The sequence below is a fragment of the Eutrema salsugineum genome, unplaced genomic scaffold (assembly GCF_000478725.1).
Source record: "Eutrema salsugineum unplaced genomic scaffold, Eutsalg1_0 scaffold_14, whole genome shotgun sequence".
NCBI lineage: Eukaryota > Viridiplantae > Streptophyta > Magnoliopsida > Brassicales > Brassicaceae > Eutrema > Eutrema salsugineum.
Genome location: NW_006256877.1, coordinates 6,357,433 through 6,375,701, shown reverse-complemented (window position 1 = coordinate 6,375,701; position 18,269 = coordinate 6,357,433). Strand labels below are relative to the sequence as shown.

Sequence of the window (18,269 nt, the reverse complement as noted above, 5' to 3'; positions counted from 1 at the left end):
GGCGATTTTTCTGTAGGAGTGGAAACCTACCTGCGGCTGGATCGTGAGTATTGACGAGTCTTATGCAGCTCTTGCGTTCTCTCCCTTCCAGGGCCAGAGTGGAAACCTACTGGTCAGGGTTGCGAGAAACAGTTGGTTATGATCACGACAGTGACGTAGTCATACCGCCGTACTCTAGCTCTAGAACCCATATATTGTTATCCGTCAATCCCAATCTATCTACCTTATTGTTAAAACCGATTATGATCCCTTAGAGTTCCCAAAAGCTCAGCGTTTTTAGTCATAGTTTACAATTCCATCGATTTTTACTTGCTTTCTTAGATCTGCATTTCAATTTCCTTAGTTCGTTATTTACTTGCTTTATTTACCTTTCATGCGATATTTTACTTGCCTTATTTTTGTTTACTTGTTCTACTGCCTTTCATTCGATTGCTTTACTTGCCTTTTAGGATAGATTTATTTGCTTTATTTTGCTTTAGTTTAATTCAAGAAAAACAACCAACCTTTAAAACCAATTTAGTCTAGACATAAAGTTAAAAACCGTAGAAGAATATCAGGCACACAAATCTCTGTGGATTCGATCCCTAAATACTGCAACTGATTAGCTGTGCACTTGCGGCTTTCTTTTGTTTTGTTAAGGGTAAAACTTGTTCCCTCACGTAGTTGACACTCAGCACACCACCGCATCAAGTTTTTGGCGCCGTTGCCGGGGATTTGTTTCGCTGCCTTTTGCTATTTTTCTTGTTTTAACTTCTGTTCTAGACACCTGATCTCTAGTTCTTTCTTAAAGTTTTTCTGAACTATCTTTCCCTTCTTTTGTCTTTCTCTGAATTGCATGAATACCAAGCGTAGACCTGCAGGAGACATTCCAATTCTAGACGAGATAGACAGACACGAAAGAGAACTTCGAAGACTTAGACGAACGCAAGGAATGGCCAACGACGACCAGCCTGGAGATCCTATGAATCGAAATTTAAATATGGACCAAGATGGGTCCGAACATGGAGAAAACGAAGAGCATGATCACATAGAAGGTGATCATGCTCGACAAGATGGAGAGGAGGATGAGATTCTTCCAAGAAACCACCAGAACCGAGAGAGAGAAGGACGTGAAGACCTTGATCCACCCATCAATGTAGCCGATGGTGACCACCCAGCAATGCAGCCGAATGAACGCGTTCACCGCCCCATTCCGCCAGCAAATCAACACCGAAGACAAGCCAGGAACCATCGCATAGCTGATTTTGATGCACCTACTCAAAATTTTCAGAATCGATCTGCGATTCAAATACCATTTCCAAACCGGAATGAGTTTGAAGTCAAGCCTCAAATCATCTCATTGGTGAAGCAAAACCAGTTCCATGGAGTTCCTTCTGAGCACCCAATGGACCATATCGAGCTTTTTGAAGAAATTTGCAGCATGATGAGAACAAACCAAATTCCACCTGACTATCTAAAGTGTAAGTTGTTCCCTTTTTCATTAGCAGATAAAGTTCACCGTTGGTTGAAGTCTTTGCCTGCAGGATCGATTACTAATTGGGAAGAATGTAGAACTGCTTTCTTGAACCACTTCTACACTAAGTCAAGGTCGAACAATTTGAGAACGAAGATCTCAACCTTTCAACAAGGGCCAACTGAATCTTTCTATGAAGCTTGGGAACGTTTTAAGGAGTATGAACGTGATTGCCCTCATCATGGATTTCATGGATCAAGCTTGCTGAGCACATTTTATCGAGGTTTGCAACCAAAATACAAACTTTCACTTGATACAGCTAGCAATGGAGATTTTGGGCAAAAGACGATAACTCAAGGAAGAGCCCTCATCGAGAATTTGGCTCAAGCCAATAGCAATGATTGTCCTGAATATGATCGATCGATGAAGCAAGCCGGAACAGACAACAAGGAGATAACCGAGTTGAAGAACATGGTGAGCCAGCTTCTGAGGAGCAACAATCGCCCGATCCATGCCTGTGAAACCAACAATGGCGCAGAAGATGAAGGACCTAGTGATATCGATCACACTAATCAAGCATTTCAAGAAAAAGATGTGAACTACGTAGGAGCACTGGTGCCATACCAAAATCGCTCCAACAACAACTTCAACAACAACTTCCGGAATGCAAATTACAACAATCTCTCTTACCGCAATCCAAATGTGGAGAATCCTCAAGATCAGTACTACCCACCTCAGCAAAAATCCTTCCAAAACAAGTTTCAAGGTGGAAACTTTGGAGGAATAGTACCATATCAACCGCGACAGCCATATAACTACCAAGGTACGGGTTTTAACAATCAATTCGTACAACAGCAGGGAGTCACGACGAGCCAGCTAGCTTCACAAATCGGTAGATTTGAACAGTCAATCCAACAACTCGTTATGACGAACGAAAAAGCATCTAAAGACGTGAACTTGAAAGTGGACTGCATGTACAATGATCTGAATGGTAAGTTTGAATCTTTATCTTCGCACGTAAAAAAGTTAGATGTGCAGGTTGCCCAAACAGCCGACTCTATGAAGAGGCAAAGTGGAGTTCTTCCAGGAAGAGTTGAAGATAACCCTAAGCAGTTTTGCAACGCCATAACCACACTGCCCGAAGAAGAGTCCGGAACCGATGGAAAGGAAGAAGAAATCCCGATCTTTGTACCACTGTACAAGGATATCGATCCCAAGCAGCCACCGTTTAAGGTACCCGAACGATCACCGTTTCAAAGGCTTACCAAAGCCGATGATCCGGGACGTTTTGTTTTCCAATGTTTCATTTCAGGAATCAAGTTTACAGACTGCTTGTGCGATTCCGGAGCCAATGTCAACATCATGTCTAAGACATTTGCCGAAAAATTGGGCATAAAAACCTTAAGGACATCGACGGTTAAGGTTATCTTTGGAGATTCATCTCAAAAAGATACTGAAGGGGCGATTCATGACCTACAAGTTCTAGTAGGAGATAAGATTGTTCCAGCAGATTTCCAAGTCCTGGAGATGGATAAAGACAAGGAGAGGCCACTCATTTTCGGGAGGCCATTCCTAGCTACGGTAGGAGCAATAATCGATCACGCAAACCGGCGTGCTGTTTTCCTCAATATGGACAGAAAAAGGTACTATCCTACTATCTTAGATGAATTTCCAAGCAAAGGAAACAGGCCAAAAGAGAAAGAAAAGGAGAAGCCGAAAGCTTTTGCAAAGATCAAAATCATCATTCCACCAGATGCATCAGAAACTAGTGAAGACCAAATCCAGGAGCTGATCGAAAACACAAAAAGGGTTCTGAACAACATTAAGGTCCGAAAGAAGATTAAAGGTAAGAAGACTTCTCTTCAAGGGGAAGAAGTAAAACCTCCACCAACCGGAAGTGATAAAGGCACATCAAGTGGAGTGCCATTCAAATCAGCCTGATTCTTCATGCTTACGTCGAGCTAAACGACTTAAAACAAAAGCGCTTAATGGGAGACAACCCATTTAGGTACTCTTTCTTTTAGTTTTCTTTTCCATTTTAGAATTTATGCTTTCTTTTTCTTTTTAAGTTTTAGGTATTTTATAAAACAAAAACACAAAAAAATCAGAAAATTAGAAAAACCAAAGAGAAAAAGGTAGGTCTTTAGCTGCTCGGCCGGCAAAGACGAGAAGATTGAAAAATAGGCCGCAGGAGGAAGACCCGCGGTCGCAACTGACGGGACCGCGGCAAAAGGTGCATCGACCATGGCACCGTGAATGCGACCGCGGCCGAGCCCTCATCCACCGCGGTCGCGCGTCTCCTGACCGCGGCCGTTGGTCGTTGAGGTGATGTCGCGGATTTGTGACGTTTTTCAGTGATTCCCGGTGTTTCCCGAAATGTTCCCGGTAAAACCCGAAAAGATCCTCCGTGAATTTTAAACTTTCCTAATGTGCAAACAAAAAAAGGTAAGTTCCCGTAAACTTAAAATTTCAAGAAATTTTCCGTTTTTGCTTCAAAAACGCTTTTTAAAGAAAAGAAACGAACTTTTTGGATCAAAACTCTTTCTTCTCTTCTTCTCCAAAAGACTTAGAGATTTAGGATGAAATCTCGCCTTGGCCAAGGCGAGGCGTGATGCAGCTGCGGCCCGTGCTCATTTTCAGCCATCCATTCCGACCGGCCACGCCTCATCATCTACATCATCACACACTCATTCCGATCTGGAGCGCAGAGTTGAGAGACAGGGACGACGCTTTGAGCGCGTTGTCACCTTCTTACAGGAGCAACACCAGTTCACAGACGACACTTCAGAGGATGAGTGATTGACCAGCACTTCACTACCATCACGGTTCTATCATCATTTTCTTTTCTTTTATCTTATTTTATCTTATTTTGCTTTTATTCACCATCTTCTCACCAACTTTTTCACACTGGGGACAGTGTGATTTAAGTCTGGGGGAGGATGTCTATCCGTACTAATCATTTTCCTGCTTTGCTTTTAATTTTCAAGTACTTCTTAAATTTAAGTATGTAACCTATTCGACATTAAGTATTTTTCAGGAATGTTTGACGCAAAACTATGATGATTTAGACCTGCACACTTCTACACTATGCATGATAGCTCATTTGTGGTTAGCACTAGACTAGGCGGTAGCTAGAGTACTTGCACTACGAACTCCCACCAGAGGACTTCTATTCATGGAGATTCTTTCTGACAGGATATACTAGCTCACTATATTTGGACTTAATATTGATATCTAATTTTCTCATCATTGATTTTAGGCAGGCATCAACATACACATCTAGGACGTCTTTTACCATCACTTTTACCACTCTTTGTCGTCCTAGACGACCAGTTTATCTTTATCTGGTACCTTACCCTAAACCCAAAACCTTTGTTTTCAATCCTCATGCATTCTCTCTTTAGTTTATATCAGCAGATATGTGAAAAAACGTCGGAGAAAAGAGGAGCAAACGCAGTTTTCAGTCACTCGCAAAAGAGACTGAATGGAATTGGGAAGGAAGAGTATCAGAAACATAATAAAGCTTTACAAGACAGATATTAACTGGTAAATTCGTGCTCTCTAAGACTCTATATCTAAAGGTGTTCCCTTTTCTTTAAAAAAATAAAAAAATAAAAAAATAAAAAAAGTGAAATGAGAAAGGGAAACAAAAAGCCTAATGAGTCTTAGATTGTCGAAATTTATGGAGCAATGAGCAACCACTATTCGTTTAAGGAGCTATTGTTTTGAAAGATTTACAAAAATCTAAGTCTGGGGGAGTTTGGAGAGAACCTGAGGAAGAAGACCATGAATCTATGTCAAGAAAAAGTGACTGAAAACTGTGGATACCAACAGCTTCACTCTCTCTTGCGGTTTTGCATAATGTCCTGCACCCTCCAGATCTTCAGGTAACCCTTAAACACTTTAAGCCATACCCCCAAAATAATCCTTCTTTAAACCTAGCCTAGATTGCCTTGCCTAGATTTTCTATGATGAGAACCACCGAGATTTTTAATGAATGTTAAGAGCTAGTTGACTGGAAGTTAGATCTTAGTGCATAGATTTCTGCATGACGGATTAACGGACTAGTTATGTCTGTATTGCTAGTGAGAATTTTCTAGGCTATTCCCGATTGATGCATACTGATTGATATTGGTCTAGAAGTTTGGTCTCTGAGATTTTGTTTAGTTCCTGCGTTTTCAAACCTCTCGCCGAGATTTAGCCTTTGTTTTGTTTGAGGACAAACAAAAGACTAAGTCTGGGGGAGTTGATAACACCGGATTTTGACCATTTTTATGGATCATTTTAATATCTTTTACAGGTGTTTTTACTCCATTTTCAAAGGTTTTCAAAGGATTTCTATGTTTCCCGATTTTAAAAGACTTTTCAGGTAATTTGGGATAAAGAGGCATAAAATGGAACAAAAAGACTCTTTTGGATAAATGCAGACCGTCAGAACTCTCATGGAGAGACGAAGACCTTCTCACCGTCTGATCACCCTCAAAATTGGACAACTTATAGAAGAATCAACCAGCTTTCAAATGCACTTGGTTTGGAGACATTCCAACGGTTGGATCTCAAGATATTCCATTAGCCCCGAAGCCACGCGGAGTCGGCCAGCAGCTCACGCGACCGCGGCCAACAAGCTATTTTCCGCGGTCAGAAGCTTCCCAACCGCGGGAAACAAGCCAATTGTCGCGGTCACAGCACTCCCGACCGCGGCATTCAAGCTCCGACTTAAAGCCCACTTATCTGAAGCCCAAAGTCATTCCCAGCCTCAATTCCGGAACCCTAGAGACCATGGAGTATTGGAGACTATAAATACATGTCATTTAGGTCGTTTTTAGGAGAGCATTTGATACTTTACAGAAACCCTTTTCCTTTAGCCGTTTTTATGAGATTTTTGTAGAAGATTGTTCAAGTCCGAGTTCTTCAATAGAGAAGCTTTCTTTATCTCTTTTCTTTACTGTTTTTCATTACTTTTATTAAAACCAATGATGATGTCGAACTCAGCCATGTCTGAGTAGATCCCGAGTTCGGCTTAGGGTTCCCGAAAGGGGCTCTCATAATCGATTAAGACATCTAGGTTTATAGATCTGGGATTTCGACCTGTTCTCTGTTTATTCTTGTTCTTATTGCATGTATGCTTGATTGATCACCTAGTATCTGATCTAGATAGTTAGTGTTGCGAAAGTTTTCATTAAGTATCAGCCCTAGAATGAAACAGGCGATTTTTCTGTAGGAGTGGAAACCTACCTGCGGCTGGATCGTGAGTATTGACGAGTCTTATGCAGCTCTTGCGTTCTCTCCCTTCCAGGGCCAGAGTGGAAACCTACTGGTCAGGGTTGCGAGAAACAGTTGGTTATGATCACGACAGTGACGTAGTCATACCGCCGTACTCTAGCTCTAGAACCCATATATTGTTATCCGTCAATCCCAATCTATCTACCTTATTGTTAAAACCGATTATGATCCCTTAGAGTTCCCAAAAGCTCAGCGTTTTTAGTCATAGTTTACAATTCCATCGATTTTTACTTGCTTTCTTAGATCTGCATTTCAATTTCCTTAGTTCGTTATTTACTTGCTTTATTTACCTTTCATGCGATATTTTACTTGCCTTATTTTTGTTTACTTGTTCTACTGCCTTTCATTCGATTGCTTTACTTGCCTTTTAGGTTAGATTTATTTGCTTTATTTTGCTTTAGTTTAATTCAAGAAAAACAACCAACCTTTAAAACCAATTTAGTCTAGACATAAAGTTAAAAACCGTAGAAGAATATCAGGCACACAAATCTCTGTGGATTCGATCCCTAAATACTGCAACTGATTAGCTGTGCACTTGCGGCTTTCTTTTGTTTTGTTAAGGGTAAAACTTGTTCCCTCACGTAGTTGACACTCAGCACACCACCGCATCAAGTTTTTGGCGCCGTTGTCGGGGATTTGTTTCGCTGCCTTTTGCTATTTTTCTTGTTTTAACTTCTGTTCTAGACACCTGATCTCTAGTTCTTTCTTAAAGTTTTTCTGAACTATCTTTCCCTTCTTTTGTCTTTCTCTGAATTGCATGAATACCAGGCGTAGACCTGCAGGAGACATTCCAATTCTAGACGAGATAGACAGACACGAAAGAGAACTTCGAAGACTTAGACGAACGCAAGGAATGGCCAACGACGACCAGCCTGGAGATCCTATGAATCGAAATTTAAATATGGACCAAGATGGGTCCGAACATGGAGAAAACGAAGAGCATGATCACATAGAAGGTGATCATGCTCGACAAGATGGAGAGGAGGATGAGATTCTTCCAAGAAACCACCAGAACCGAGAGAGAGAAGGACGTGAAGACCTTGATCCACCCATCAATGTAGCCGATGGTGACCACCCAGCAATGCAGCCGAATGAACGCGTTCACCGCCCCATTCCGCCAGCAAATCAACACCGAAGACAAGCCAGGAACCATCGCATAGCTGATTTTGATGCACCTACTCAAAATTTTCAGAATCGATCTGCGATTCAAATACCATTTCCAAACCGGAATGAGTTTGAAGTCAAGCCTCAAATCATCTCATTGGTGAAGCAAAACCAGTTCCATGGAGTTCCTTCTGAGCACCCAATGGACCATATCGAGCTTTTTGAAGAAATTTGCAGCATGATGAGAACAAACCAAATTCCACCTGACTATCTAAAGTGTAAGTTGTTCCCTTTTTCATTAGCAGATAAAGTTCACCGTTGGTTGAAGTCTTTGCCTGCAGGATCGATTACTAATTGGGAAGAATGTAGAACTGCTTTCTTGAACCACTTCTACACTAAGTCAAGGTCGAACAATTTGAGAACGAAGATCTCAACCTTTCAACAAGGGCCAACTGAATCTTTCTATGAAGCTTGGGAACGTTTTAAGGAGTATGAACGTGATTGCCCTCATCATGGATTTCATGGATCAAGCTTGCTGAGCACATTTTATCGAGGTTTGCAACCAAAATACAAACTTTCACTTGATACAGCTAGCAATGGAGATTTTGGGCAAAAGACGATAACCCAAGGGAGAGCTCTCATCGAAAATTTGGCTCAAGCCAATAGCAATGATTGTCCTGAATATGATCGATCGATGAAGCAAGCCGGAACAGACAACAAGGAGATAACCGAGTTGAAGAACATGGTGAGCCAGCTTCTGAGGAGCAACAATCGCCCGATCCATGCCTGTGAAACCAACAATGGCGCAGAAGATGAAGGACCTAGTGATATCGATCACACTAATCAAGCATTTCAAGAAGAAGATGTGAACTACGTAGGAGCACTGGTGCCATACCAAAATCGCTCCAACAACAACTTCAACAACAACTTCCGGAATGCAAATTACAACAATCTCTCTTACCGCAATCCAAATGTGGAGAATCCTCAAGATCAGTACTACCCACCTCAGCAAAAATCCTTCCAAAACAAGTTTCAAGGTGGAAACTTTGGAGGAATAGTACCATATCAACCGCGACAGCCATATAACTACCAAGGTACGGGTTTTAACATTCAATTTGTACAACAGCAGGGAGTCACGACGAACCAGCTAGCTTCACAAATCGGTAGACTTGAACAGTCAATCCAACAGCTCGTTATGACGAACGAAAAAGCATCTAAAGACGTGAACGTGAAAGTAGACTACATGTACAATGATCTGAATGGTAAGTTTGAATCTTTATCTTCGCACGTAAAGAAGTTAGATGTGCAAGTCGCCCAAACAGCCGACTCTATGAAGAGGCAAAGTGGAGTTCTTCCAGGAAGAGTTGAAGATAACCCTAAGAAGTTTTGCAACGCCATAACCACACTGCCCGAAGAAGAGTCCGGAACCGATGGAAAGAAAGAAGAAACCCCAATCTTTGTACCACTGTACAAGGATATCGATCTCAAGCAGCCACCGTTTAAGGTAGCCGAACGATCACCGTTTCAAAGGCTTACCAAAGCCGATGATCCGGGACGTTTTGTTTTCCAATGTTTCATTTCAGGAATCAAGTTTACAGACTGCTTGTGCGATTCCGGAGCCAATGTCAACATCATGTCTAAGACATTTGCCGAAAAATTGGGCAAAAAAACCTTAAAGACATCGACGGTTAAGGTTATTTTTGGAGCTTCATCTCAAAAAGATACTGAAGGGGCGATTCATGATCTACAAGTTCTAGTGGGAGATAAGATTGTTCCAGCAGATTTCCAAGTCCTGGAGATGGATAAAGACAAGGAGAGGCCACTCATTTGTGGGAGACCATTCCTAGCTACAGTAGGAGCAATTATTGATCACGCAAACCGGCATGCTGTTTTCCTCAATGTGGACAGAAAAAGGTACTAACCTACTATCTTAGATGAATTTCCAAGTAAAGGAAACAAGCCAAAAGAGAAAGAAAAGGAGAAGCCGAAAGCCTTTGCAAAGATCAAGATCATCATTCCACCAGATGCAACAGAAACTAGTGAGGACCAAATCCAGGAGCTGATCGAAAACACAAAAAGGGTTCTGAACAACATTAAAGTCCGAAAGAAGATTAAAGGTAAGAAGACTTCTCTTCATGGAGAAGAATTAAAACCTCCACCAACCGGAAGTGATAAAGGCACATCAAGTGGAGTGCCATTCAAATCAGCCTGATTCCTCATGCTTACGTCGAGCTAAACGACTTAAAACAAAAGCGCTTAATGGGAGGCAACCCATTTAGGTGCTCTTTCTTTTAGTTTTCTTTTCCTTTTTAGAATTTATGCTTTCTTTTTCTTTTTAAGTTTTAGGTATTTTATAAAACAAAAAAAAAACACAAAAAAAAAATCTTAAAATTAGAAAAACCAAGGAGAAAATGGTAGGTCTTTAGCTGCTCGGCCCGGCAAAGACGAGAAGATTGAAAAATAGGCCGCAGGAGGAAGACCCGTGGTCGCAACAGACGGGACCGCGGCAAACGGTGCATCGATCGCGGCACCGTGAATGTGACCACGGCCGAGCCCTCATCCACCGCGGTCGCGCGTCTCCTGACCGCGGCCGTTGGTCGTTGAGATGGTTCTGCGGATTTCTGCTGATTCCCGGTGTTGCCTGGTGTTTGCCTGGTGATTCCCGGTGTTGCCTGGTGATTCCCGATTCTGCCTGGTGATTCCCGGTATTTCCCGAAATGTTCCCGGTAAAACCCGAAAAGATCCTCCGTAAGCTTTAAACTTTCCTAATGTGCAAACAAGAAAAGGTAAGTTCCCGTAAACTTAAAAGTTTCCAGAAATATCCGTTTTTGCTTTAAAAAAACGCTTTTTAAAGAAAAGAAACAAACTTTTTGGATCAAAGCTCTTTCTTCTCTTCTCTTCCAAAAAAAAAAAACTTAGAGATTTAGGAGAAAGAACACATTTTTCAGCTCTTAAGCTTTTTAAGAGATTTTTGGCTCAAACCTCACTCTTTTTCAAAGCTGATTTCAATTCTGCCATCAATTCTCTCTTTCAAGCAAGGTATGAACCTCAAACTCACCATTCTTACTCGATTTTGAACTTAGGGGTTTCTTTAAAAACCCAGAATCTTGGTCTATTGATGGTGGAAATAGCTTAAGAATGATAGATTATCCATTTAGGTTATCTAAAAATCGATTTTAGCACCTAGCTTAAGAGGAATTGAGATTTTTGAAATTTGAATTCTTCATGCTTCATAAAAATCGAATTTGGAACAGCAAAATTGATGAATTTGATTTAGTCTTGTGTGATTAGTGATTAGTATTGGGTAATCTTTAGAATTCACATGGAAATTGCTCATAAAAACCGATTTTTAGAAGATTTCTATGTTGAGGACATCAAAAATCCGAGTTCAGTCATGAACTACTTGATTTCTCTGATTTAATATCAATTTTGTTTGCCAATAGTTTTAATTAATCTCTTTATACTAGTATTAGTATAACAGATCTTAATGTGTTGAAATTAGCATCCAAATTCACTCCTTTTTTCCAAGAATCATTTCATTTTGCAGAAAATGGATGAAACCAGATCCCGAAGGAGCCGTCGAACTGGTGACAGCTCCGATGACATGCCCGACGATGCTACTCTGGGAGAGTATATGCTGAACCAAGCCAGACCGAGAAGAAGAAGCTATGTGATGAGATTGCTCCAGCACTCAAGAGAAACACGAGCACCTCCCGAGCCACCACAGATTCGATACATTGGGAGGGAGACAAACCCGAGAGTGGACTATGCGAGGCGTTTCAAGAAGCTGAACATCAAACCCATGCCTTGCATTGATTATCATACACTCGAGATGCTTGGAATCAGAGAGGATGTGATCTGGTACATCGATGCACTTAAGCTGAGACCCTACTTGGAGCTGAACCTTCCGACTTATCCTGAGCTAGTCCGTGAGCTTTTAGCGACCGTTACACTCCACCACACGAAGAGGAGGAACCCAAGAGCATCAGATGGCATCTTGTCATTCTCCATCCGCGGACAGCCTTATATCCTCACCATTTCCGAGGTTTGTGAAGCTCTTAAGCTTCCGTACACAGATGGCATCTACCTTGAAGATGAACCTGATCTTAACCTATGGAGAGAGATGGGTCATGGAGCTTACGATAGTGGGAGATCTAAGTCAGCCCTTCTTAGCCACCTAGCAGTGAGAGTTGTGCACAAACTCTTAGCACACACGATCTTCTCTAGAGCCAACATGGGAGGTGTCTTAAAGACTGAGCTCATTACACTTCAGATTCCGTTTATGGATGATCCACGACTTGCCTGCTTTGCCTGGATCATATCGCAGAATATGGTAAAGGTGAAGCATGATTTACATGGTTGCGATGACGTTACTCCAGCTTTCGGGAGTGCTATTACAGCAATACTACAGGCTGTAGGATTCGATTTCTCATCTGACGAACCACTTCCCGATGTCTGGTATGATCTACTTTATCTCTCTCGCGATCACACTATCTCTCGCGCCGATTTCGATCCAGACAGGTTTGGTTACAAGTATTGCACTGGCACCGAGGAGCACCGAGTCCGCTTACCTTCAGCGTCTATCCCGAGATTGTGCAACGGAGGACGCCCTCGATGGACTCCGGAATCCGATGATTTTCTGCCATCCGTACCTCGCCTACCATTCACCATTGGCCAGTACATAGTGGCCAAGGCGAGGCGTGATGCAGCTGCGGCCCGTGCTCATTTTCAACCATCCATTCCGACCGGCCACGCCTCATCATCTACATCATCACACACTCATTCCGATCTGGAGCGCAGAGTTGAGAGACAGGGACGACGCTTTGAGCGCGTTGTCACCTTCTTACAGGAGCAACACCAGTTCACAGACGACACTTCAGAGGATGAGTGATTGACCAGCACTTCACTACCATCACGGTTCTATCATCATTTTCTTTTCTTTTATCTTATTTTATCTTATTTTGCTTTTATTCACCATCTTCTCACCAACTTTTTCACACTGGGGACAGTGTGATTTAAGTCTGGGGGAGGATGTCTATCCGTACTAATCATTTTCCTGCTTTGCTTTTAATTTTCAAGTACTTCTTAAATTTAAGTATGTAACCTATTCGACATTAAGTATTTTTCAGGAATGTTTGACGCAAAACTATGATGATTTAGACCTGCACACTTCTACACTATGCATGATAGCTCATTTGTGGTTAGCACTAGACTAGGCGGTAGCTAGAGTACTTGCACTACGAACTCCCACCAGAGGACTTCTATTCATGGAGATTCTTTCTGACAGGATATACTAGCTCACTATATTTGGACTTAATATTGATATCTAATTTTCTCATCATTGATTTTAGGCAGGCATCAACATACACATCTAGGACGTCTTTTACCATCACTTTTACCACTCTTTGTCGTCCTAGATGACCAGTTTATCTTTATCTGGTACCTTACCCTAAACCCAAAACCTTTGTTTTCAATCCTCATGCATTCTCTCTTTAGTTTATATCAGCAGATATGTGCAAAAACGTCGGAGAAAAGAGGAGCAAACGCAGTTTTCAGTCACTCGCAAAAGAGACTGAATGGAATTGGGAAGGAAGAGTATCAGAAACATAATAAAGCTTTACAAGACAGATATTAACTGGTAAATTCGTGCTCTCTAAGACTCTATATCTAAAGGTGTTCCCTTTTCTTTAAAAAAATAAAAAAAATAAAAAAATAAAAAAAGTGAAATGAGAAAGGGAAACAAAAAGCCTAATGAGTCTTAGATTGTCGAAATTTATGGAGCAATGAGCAACCACTATTCGTTTAAGGAGCTATTGTTTTGAAAGATTTACAAAAATCTAAGTCTGGGGGAGTTTGGAGAGAACCTGAGGAAGAAGACCATGAATCTATGTCAAGAAAAAGTGACTGAAAACTGTGGATACCAACAGCTTCACTCTCTCTTGCGGTTTTGCATAATGTCCTGCACCCTCCAGATCTTCAGGTAACCCTTAAACACTTTAAGCCATACCCCCAAAATAATCCTTCTTTAAACCTAGCCTAGATTGCCTTGCCTAGATTTTCTATGATGAGAACCACCGAGATTTTTAATGAATGTTAAGAGCTAGTTGACTGGAAGTTAGATCTTAGTGCATAGATTTCTGCATGACGGATTAACGGACTAGTTATGTCTGTATTGCTAGTGAGAATTTTCTAGGCTATTCCCGATTGATGCATACTGATTGATATTGGTCTAGAAGTTTGGTCTCTGAGATTTTGTTTAGTTCCTGCGTTTTCAAACCTCTCGCCGAGATTTAGCCTTTGTTTTGTTTGAGGACAAACAAAAGACTAAGTCTGGGGGAGTTGATAACACCGGATTTTGACCATTTTTATGGATCATTTTAATATCTTTTACAGGTGTTTTTACTCCATTTTCAAAGGTTTTCAAAGGATTTCTATGTTTCCCGATTTTAAAAGACTTTTCAGGTAATTTGGGATAAAGAGGCATAAAATGGAACAAAAAGACTCTTTTGGATAAATGCAGACCGTCAGAACTCTCATGGAGAGACGAAGACCTTCTCACCGTCTGATCACCCTCAAAATTGGACAACTTATAGAAGATCAACCAGCTTTCAAATGCACTTGGTTTGGAGACATTCCAACGGTTGGATCTCAAGATATTCCATTAGCCCCGAAGCCACGCGGAGTCGGCCAGCAGCTCACGCGACCGCGGCCAACAAGCTATTTTCCGCGGTCAGAAGCTTCCCAACCGCGGGAAACAAGCCAATTGTCGCGGTCACAGCACTCCCGACCGCGGCATTCAAGCTCCGACTTAAAGCCCACTTATCTGAAGCCCAAAGTCATTCCCAGCCTCAATTCCGGAACCCTAGAGACCATGGAGTATTGGGGGGGGGGAAATACATGTCATTTAGGGGGGGGGGTAGGAGAGCATTTGATACTTTACAGAAACCCTTTTCCTTTAGCCGTTTTTATGAGATTTTTGTAGAAGATTGTTCAAGTCCGAGTTCTTCAATAGAGAAGCTTTCTTTATCTCTTTTCTTTACTGTTTTTCATTACTTTTATCAAAACCAATGATGATGTCGAACTCAGCCATGTCTGAGTAGATCCCGAGTTCGGCTTAGGGTTCCCGAAAGGGGCTCTCATAATCGATTAAGACATCTAGGTTTATAGATCTGGGATTTCGACCTGTTCTCTGTTTATTCTTGTTCTTATTGCATGTATGCTTGATTGATCACCTAGTATCTGATCTAGATAGTTAGTGTTGCGAAAGTTTTCATTAAGTATCAGCCCTAGAATGAAACAGGCGATTTTTCTGTAGGAGTGGAAACCTACCTGCGGCTGGATCGTGAGTATTGACGAGTCTTATGCAGCTCTTGCGTTCTCTCCCTTCCAGGGCCAGAGTGGAAACCTACTGGTCAGGGTTGCGAGAAACAGTTGGTTATGATCACGACAGTGACGTAGTCATACCGCCGTACTCTAGCTCTAGAACCCATATATTGTTATCCGTCAATCCCAATCTATCTACCTTATTGTTAAAACCGATTATGATCCCTTAGAGTTCCCAAAAGCTCAGCGTTTTTAGTCATAGTTTACAATTCCATCGATTTTTACTTGCTTTCTTAGATCTGCAATTCAATTTCCTTAGTTCGTTATTTACTTGTTTTATTTACCTTTCATGCGATATTTTACTTGCCTTATTTTTGTTTACTTGTTCTACTGCCTTTCATTCGATTGCTTTACTTGCCTTTTAGGATAGATTTATTTGCTTATTTTGCTTTAGTTTAATTCAAGAAAAACAACCAACCTTTAAAACCAATTTAGTATAGACATAAAGTTAAAAACCGTAGAAGAATACCAGGCACACAAATCTCTGTGGATTCGATCCCTAAATACTGCAACTGATTAGCTGTGCACTTGCGGCTTTCTTTTGTTTTGTTAAGTGTAAAACTTGTTCCCTCACGTAGTTGACACTCAGCACACCACCGCATCAGTTTGCCACCACGGAATTGGTTGTTTAACCGATCATTCAGCGTTAGATAGGGGACGTAGGTACTTTGGTTGTTTTTATGGTTGCTATGGTCCCAAAAATTTCCCAGAAGTAAGTTAAATTTCCGATTTAAACAAATTACAGATCTACTATCTGGGTTTCGCGTAAATTAGTTTTTGGTGAGTGGATTTTCAGGTTCCCAGCTGTGACTTCAAAAAGTGGTGGGATGAGGCCATAGTTGAAGAGATTGAAATGGTAAAAGAAACTCAAGAGGAGATGAAGTCTTTGTTTGATGTCATTATCTCGAGGATTGAAGCTCTTGAGGCTGCTGTGAGCAAGAAGAGTTGCTCGAAGGAAGGTTGAAGCTCAAGATCGTTTGTTGAACTTTGTCCAAAAAAGACTGTCTTTGTTTGTTGAACCTTGTTGTCCTTTATTGCCTACATCGTTTAACTATGTTGTCCTTTATTGAACTACTTTGTTGACCCCTGTTGTCCTTTATTGTCCTACATTGTTTAACATTGTTGTCCTTTATTGTCTTACACCGTTTAACCTTGTTGTCCTTTATTGTCCATTATTGTCCATTATTGTCCTAATATTTCCCAAATCCAAACAGATGTCCAAATTTGAATATCAAACATAAAATCCACAACATAAACTAAACATCCGCAAACAACATAACCTGCAACTTAAAAGAAAAACATAACATCCAGAAAACAAGATAAACTGCAACATCCGACACTTCTACTTCGATTTCTTCGTCTTCTTCGCCTTTCCACGTGAGACCCAAGGCGACTTCTTGTACGTCGATTTTGAGCGTTTCCTTTTTTTGGAGGTGATTCTGGTCGTGAGGAGGAGTCTGCGGCTGGTCGTGATGACGATGCTGCTGGTGGTCGTGAAGAGGATGCTGCTGCTGCTCGTGATGAGGATGCTGCTGCTGGTCGTGATGACGAAGCTGGTGGTGTCCGTGAGTGGACTGGCCTAAGCTCTGAAGCTTCCATTATACGATTCTCCGCTGTCGCAACAAAGAAGATCAAGTAACGTCCATTCTCTAGAACTGCCTTAACCGTCGCTTGATGCCAAAGAGAATTCTGTAACGACTCTACACGTTCCAACAACTTATACGCTTCATGTGGTTGCCGTGAGGAGGTTTCAGGAAGTGGTGAACCGGTTGGTACTATAGGAGAAAAGGTTTGACCGAGTTGTGAAGATGTTGGTGCCATAAATCCACTCTTCCATATCTCAAGTACCCCAATTATTCCATCAAAGCTTTCAAGCTTTCTCCGACATATCCTTAAAGCCTTTCTCCATCGATGCTTGGAGCTCCAAGAGTGACTGAATGGAAGGAGGAGGATTCGCTGCATTCGCAGAATCAGGAGCCACATCCTGAGGATCACACCGCGACATCCAACCTCCATCTCGTATAGATCTTTCCAACAGATCTTCTTATTCTGAATGGTTAGGTAATCAATCCAATTCTCAACAACTGGATCAATATACCCTATCCCATCATCGAATCCGGGTTCCAATATGCGCGCCAATAGAGTTTTTTCGCCTGAATCAGCTTCCAAGATGCTAGAAATATCCTATTAATAGTAGTACCTATCGCTTAATAAATATCATCCAAACATCCATACAAACTCATAATCTAATGCAATGAAAACTCACCTCGGTAGTAGTACCAATGGCTTCATTCATGTCATCCAAAGGTATTCCTTTCATTGCAATTTCGGTGAATTTGTGTTTGCACATCTTTGGACAGTCATCCGCAGCAGGTACAGCTTCTCTAAATTTGCGTCCAAGATTTGGAATACACTCAAATGCAAGAATCTACAAAATACAATATCAAAGTTAAAATCATAAAAATCATAACGTTTGGACACTATTAAAATGAGACTAACCTGTAGTGGAACAATGAAACCAGAAAACGAACAAGCTTCTCCTTTTGCTCTCACTTGGCCATCAAACTTGATCACCACTCGCCTGATCTCCTTTATGGTCTCATCAAATGTGTAACGCCCCCATGGAAACCTTTTACACAAATTCAAATCAGAAACCACTCTAAGAAAGAATTGATCAATGTTCCCATCAGGCTTGGATTTTGCTTTCAGTACTATGCATAAAAAAATACAAGACTGCCATCTTCTTCCTGTCTAGAGAGGGATCCTCCATTGAGAGTAACTGAGCTTTCACATCTGCGATTTTGATTTGAGCTTTCCTTCCAAACATTCTCTCCACAAAATTCAAATTCCCCAATTTCTTATAGTCTTGCGGGTAATCATGGCAGTCAAGTCCACTTAACAGCGCATGCTCTCTCATAGAATACCTGATAGGAACTCCATTAACCATTAACCACAAACCAAAACTCATTTCGCTTCTCAGTATAAGCTGTGTGAAGGAGCAGCATCCAAAGTCCTTGATTCATGTGATTTGGCTCCCTAGCCATAT

General features: G+C 41.4%; 2 non-coding genes across 2 annotated transcripts; both read right to left on the bottom strand.

The window, feature by feature from the left end:
• Positions 1–1,594: 1,594 nt before the first annotated feature.
• On the bottom strand, positions 1,595–1,701 carry LOC112088656. The gene has a single exon (XR_002900601.1). It is a non-coding gene; the product is annotated as a small nucleolar RNA R71 (small nucleolar RNA).
• A 6,551-nt stretch (positions 1,702–8,252) lies between these two features.
• On the bottom strand, positions 8,253–8,359 carry LOC112088655. The gene has a single exon (XR_002900600.1). It is a non-coding gene; the product is annotated as a small nucleolar RNA R71 (small nucleolar RNA).
• Between the last annotated feature and the right edge of the window lie 9,910 nt (positions 8,360–18,269).